This window comes from Nicotiana tabacum, chromosome 11 (assembly GCF_000715075.1).
Source record: "Nicotiana tabacum cultivar K326 chromosome 11, ASM71507v2, whole genome shotgun sequence".
NCBI classification, from domain to species: Eukaryota; Viridiplantae; Streptophyta; class Magnoliopsida; order Solanales; family Solanaceae; genus Nicotiana; species Nicotiana tabacum.
The window spans coordinates 78,270,658-78,276,657 of record NC_134090.1 but is presented as its reverse complement, the minus strand read 5'-3'; positions in this window follow the sequence as shown (position 1 = coordinate 78,276,657).

The window sequence follows — 6,000 nt, the reverse complement described above, 5'->3', positions numbered from 1 at the left end:
ATTAGTAACAAATTGTAGAATGAAATCCTACATGCAAAATGCGACATATTTTTGTATTTTATTATTAATTTAGCAAATAAACATGCACCGACAAATACAAATAATTATTTAAAATATCACAAAATATCACAAAATTGCACACCAAGAAAAATTATTTTATTTTTGAATTTTTTGGAAGTAATTCTCATATTGGGCAAAAATCACGTGCTTACAGTGTTCTGGTATCTAGTTCTATGCGATCGCATAGGTAGCATTGCAATCGCATAGAGTAATCCTTCAGGTGCCCCACATTTGTTCTATGCTATCGCAAAGATTCATCCGCGATCGCATAGCTTAGCCAGATCCTTCAATGCGAACGCAACCTTTAATCCGCGTTCGCATTTCATTAAATCCAAACCTGGAATGCAAAGCCTTTTCTTCTATGTGTTCGCAGCAGCCCTTCCGCGATCGCAATGACCAGCCTCCCCTTACCCTATGCGATCGCATTACCTTCTTCGCGATCGCATAGGGCATTTTTGCCCAGCGATTTTTAAATACCCAAAACAGAACAGTGACGAGATTTAGTCCATATTTCACACGAGTTCTTCTTCTCCACAACTCTTAAGCAAATTTTTGAGCACTTCTCTACCAAAGTTTCTTGGGTAAGTAAATTCCCACTCATTTCCTTCATCTTCCTTCATTAATTAGTGAGTTTCTAAACCTAAAATCATGAAATCAAAGTAGAAATTATGGGTTTTGGGTAGAGTTAGGTTTTTGGGAATTTTGTGTGATTCAACCTCAATTTGGGGTCGGATCTTAAAATAAATTATATGTTCGGGCTCGTGGATGAATGGGTGATATGAATTTTGTCCGAACCTCGTGTTTTGACCAAGTGGGCCCGGGGTCGATTTTTGGAATTTTGGGAAGAAAGCTTAGAAATCTATGTTTAGACATTAGGTTTGATTTGTTTAGCTTATATTGATACTATAAAGTCGTTATTTCATAGATTTGATTGAGTTGGAGCCGAATTCGAGAGGGAAAGCGGTCGTTGTGGATTAATTTAGTCGTGGAAGTTGAGGTAAGTGTTCGGTCTAACTCTAGTTTGAGGGATTAGGAGTTGAGTCTTACTTACTACTTGCTTTGTATTGTGTCCGACGTATAGGCATGGTGACGAGTATCTATACGTTGGGGGTCGAGCATGACCGTGAGTCCTAAATTGCTAAATTGTTGTATTCTTAAGTAATGCTTATGAGAACTTGGTTGAAGATCTTTGAAACTGAGCAAGTAAATGTTTTGATTGAGCATTTGTATTAATTGTGTTAAGTAGAAATTGAGTAAATTGGTTATAGCTGGATCTCCCTTGCCGGGATAGTTGATTTGGTATCTTGTTACCTTGCCGGGAAACTTATTATGTTATCTTGCTCCCTTGTCGGGATTATCCTGTGATATTGTGTTGGACTGAAATGAAATGGGAGCGGGTGGTACGCCTATCTAGCTAGATCTCCCTTGCCGGGATAGTTGATTTGGTATCTTGTTCCCTTGCCGGGAAACTTATTATGTTATCTTGCTCCCTTGTCGGGATTATCCTGTGATATTGTGTTGGACTGAAATGAAATGGGAGCGGGTGGTACGCCTATCTAGCTAGATCTCCCTTGCCGGGATAGTTGATTTGATAAAATGAAATGGGAGCGGGTGGTACGCCTACCACAAGATATGATAAAATGGGAGTGGGTGGTACGCCTACCACGAGATGTGATGAATGGGAGCGGGTGGTACGCCTACCATAAGATATGATGAAATGGGATCGAGTTGCACGCCTGCAACAAGAGAAAACTGTGACAAGTGAAAGTGGTTGTTTTTCCCTTATTCTACGGTAGAAGTGAGCAAATGTAGTTCTCCCTTATTATTTCTAATATTCTGTTTTATCTGCTATCCTCGTACGCATGCTCCCCCTCCCAGCTTTAGTTGTTTACTTTACGCTGTTTTCCATTGTACTTGCATATATATATATATATATATATATATATATGCACAGGTTTATCTGGAGTCTGGGTCTAGCCTCGTCACTGCTTCGCCGGGGTTAGACCAGGCACTTACTAGCACATGGGGTCGGTTGTGCTGATGCTACACTCAGTGCTCTTTTGCACAGATCACGGAGTTGGAGCAGCCTTTGGACAGCAGCAGTAGATCGGGAGTAGGCCTTCAGTCCAGAGACACCGAGGTAGCCTTGCTGACGTCCGCAGGCCCGGAGTCTCTCTCTCTTTATTCAGTTTGTTATCTTTTGTACCGAAACAAACAGTTTAAAATTTTCTTTCAGACGATTGTATTTAGTAATCTTACAAGTTCATGAGCATTGTGACACCAATCTTGGGTAGAGGATTTTGTTAAACTTTCTGCAATTCTATTCAGTTTTTATATAAGTTGAGACCTCCGCATGAAATTTTAATTATTTTGCCTTTATTACATGTTGATAATTTCGGAAAAGAAATGCGCGTTAAATGGAAAGTAATTTAAGTTGGCTTGCCTAGCTCCTATTAGTAGGCGCCATCACGACTTCCGAGGGTGGGAAATCCGGGTTGTGACAATGTGAGTTGTCCGTACAATTGTGATATAAATATGGGCACGAGGTGTCGTGAAAATATGAAAGTGGGCGAAGACCTATATTATTTATGATTATGAAATGAGGCGTCACAAGGTGACCTTTACTCGAAAGAATTATATTCGAAAGATGCTTATTTGAAAGATATTTATTTAAAGGAAATATATTCATTGAAAAGCATATTATCTTAGAGATTTATATTTGAAGGACTTGATTAATTGATTGCACTGGTATCTTTTATTTGTTGAGAAATATTTACGGTGTTCTTGTTGCCTGCTATCTATATCACTGGTTGATCATTGTTGTCATCATTATTATCTGCTTCGTATTATTTTTGTACGCTATATTGCACAGGTTTATTTGGTAGTCTGGTCCTAGCCTCGTCACTATTTCGCCGAGGTTAGGCTAGGCACTTACCAGCACATGGGGTCGGTTGTGCTGATACTACACTCTTCACTGTGTGCAGATACTGATACCGGAGTGCTTGGACCGCAGTGAGGGTGCTGTCTTCAGCCCACACAGGCGACACGAGGTAGTCCTGCAGACGTCCGCGGGCCTTGGCGTCACCTCCTATCTTTTTCTTTATCCTGTTTCCTTTACTCATTTCAGAATCAGTGTATATTTTATCTTTCAAACTTTGTATGTAGTATTCTTAGACCGTCTTTGAAACTGTGACACCAAATTCTGGGTTGAGTTGTATTTAGACTTCCGCAATTTTATATTAAGATAAATTGTCAGATTTTGTCTTTCGCTTAATTATTTTTCGCTATTTGCATGATATCTACTCATCACTGATAATGGTTTAAAACTGGGAAAGGTTAAGTAATTAGGATAATTTGGCTTTCCTATCTTTCACCAGTAGGCGCCATCACGGCTCCCGAGGGTGTGAAATCCGGGTCATGACAAACTTGTAAATAAAAAACTAATTTTTTCTTTTTTTTTCAAGGATGTAAGTGAAAAAAAATTCGATTTTGTGAATATACATTATTTTGTGTGAATTATGTGATATCTTTTAAAATTTTGTTCTATTCGCATTAATTAGTTTTTTAGTTGACTTGGATTGATTCAAATATGTTGTATCTTTTTTCATGAATTTCAAGTATATTTTTGTTGAAATTCAACATGCTAAACTTGAACATGAAGTAAATAATTTCTGCTTTTTAAGCTGAAGTTTTGGTTAAAAGTCATAACAAAAGTGTCAAATGTAGGACAAAAACTTCAGCTCATCACAAAATACACTAAATAACTTCAGCAGTTTCTGCATAAGTTATTTGAAAAAACTTTACGACAAAAAGTATCGAGTTCAGGACAAAAACTTCAACTTATCATGTCCTGAAGTTTTTAGAAATGAACTAAATAACTTCAGCACATTGGGCTGAAGATTTTGAAAAAGCTTTACGACAAAACTATTGAATCAACGATGAATAACTTTAGCTTATAAAGTGCTGAAGTTTTTAGAAATGAACTAAATAACTTCAGCACATTGGGCTGAAGATTTTGAAAAAGCTTATGGCAAAAACTTCAACATGTTTTGGTATTTTTTTAAGTTGATACTTATCTTTTTTGCATTTACTATCTACTTTTTCAGGCTGAAGTTATTTTTTTATTATAGAAAAACGGTGGACTTATTAGGGCTGAAGTTACATTTCTTTTTGCATTTACCACATACTTATTTTACCACCTACTTATCTTGTTTCATTCAATTTCTCTAAACGTAAAACAGTAAAAATAGCTGAAAAAGTTACTTTTACATTTATAGATATTAAATTGATTAGGTGAACTCTTTGTCTATATTAACAATCTCTTCACTTGAAAATTTCATAGTCATTTATAGACTTCCATCATATTTCTTTAAATTTATATTCATCTTTAGTCTTTCAGCTTTTGTTAAAGTAAAAATGTCTGGTGCAAGTAGAAGTAGGAAGCCTAATATGGATGAAATTATGCAAAAGTGGGAGACTTTGAAGTGTGAGTGGTACAATAACAAACCGATGGCTAATCTTATGCTTTTGTGGGATCAAATAATGGCTGATTGGGAGAGAATCAGGCCACAGTTCTTTGCCAATGAATCATTCCAGAACAGGCTTAACATGAACGTAGTTGTGTAGGTTATTCAACCTCGTTCGACAAGGTTGTGCAGTAGTTTGATAGTTTTAAGTTTCCCATCGGGGACGACTATTCCAAGCTGCAAAACAACCTGAAGACTCTTCTTTCTCTTATGGACAGAGTAATCGTCGAACAAAGTCAGTTGCGTAATGAATTCAACAAGTTGAAGAATGGTCTCGTTGGACTCTGTGGTCTTTTGCCTTAGTACCCTATAGTTATCTCTGATACTGATGATGATGATGAGATATTTAGAGAAATTGAGGAGTATTGTGATGATGATGATGATGATGATGATGATGATGATGATGATGATGATGATGATGATGATGATGGTGATGATTGTTAGTGTTTGCAATCCTTTTTTTATGTTTTAATGTTGTGCTTTTTTATTTACTTCAGCCCATAGAACTGAAGTTTTTAGGTTCATTTTGTATAACTTCAGCCTAGAGAGCTGAAGTTTTGTTTGTACTTTGTGTGTTGTCCTCATCTCTTTTTATATCATTGTAATTGTCATCCTTTTTCTTCTTAGCTTTCTATTGCATTATCCTTGTTATTTGTTGGTATTCGCTTTATACTTCTTAGTTGGTTTTTATGTTTAGTTTTGTAATTCTTTTTTATGTTTTTATACTGTGCTTTTTTTTACTGACGTTATTAAGTTCTTTTCTATAACTTCAGCAATAATGCTTAAGTTTTTATGCAATATGAAATTTTGTGCAATATGAAAACTTCAGCTCGTTTTGTTAAATTTTTTAAGTATGAACTAAATAACTTCAGCTTGTTTAGCAAATAAACAATGATAACACTCATATAATGTTTTAATATAATTTTTTTCTTCGTTGTGTTATTTGCCAGCTCGTTTTGGTGAATTTTTTAGATATGAACTAAATAAATTCAGCTTGTTTAGCAAATAAACCAAAAATTTCAGCATATTTGTCGGATTAGAATGTTAGAATTCAACGTCAAACAGATTTAGAATGCAAATTCAGCATATCAGTGAAGTTCGTCAAACAACTTCAATCAATCAATCAGAAAACATATAATTCAAAAACTATTTTGAACTTTGAAGATGAATTTGAATGCTTACAATGTATTTTATAATTTTGAATTTGGAATTTGAATCTGGTTCAAATCTGCTTTGCGAGAGGCGATCTTAGGAGAGACGGAGCGATGGAGGAGATACGAAGGGATCTGGAATTTGAATCTGGGTATGCTTGATGCATCTTTTATATGTTTTGGAAGGGGTATAATGGTTATATTATTACGGATTTTTTGTTAGTTGGTTACAACATCAATAGTTTTTAAAAATAGGGTACATG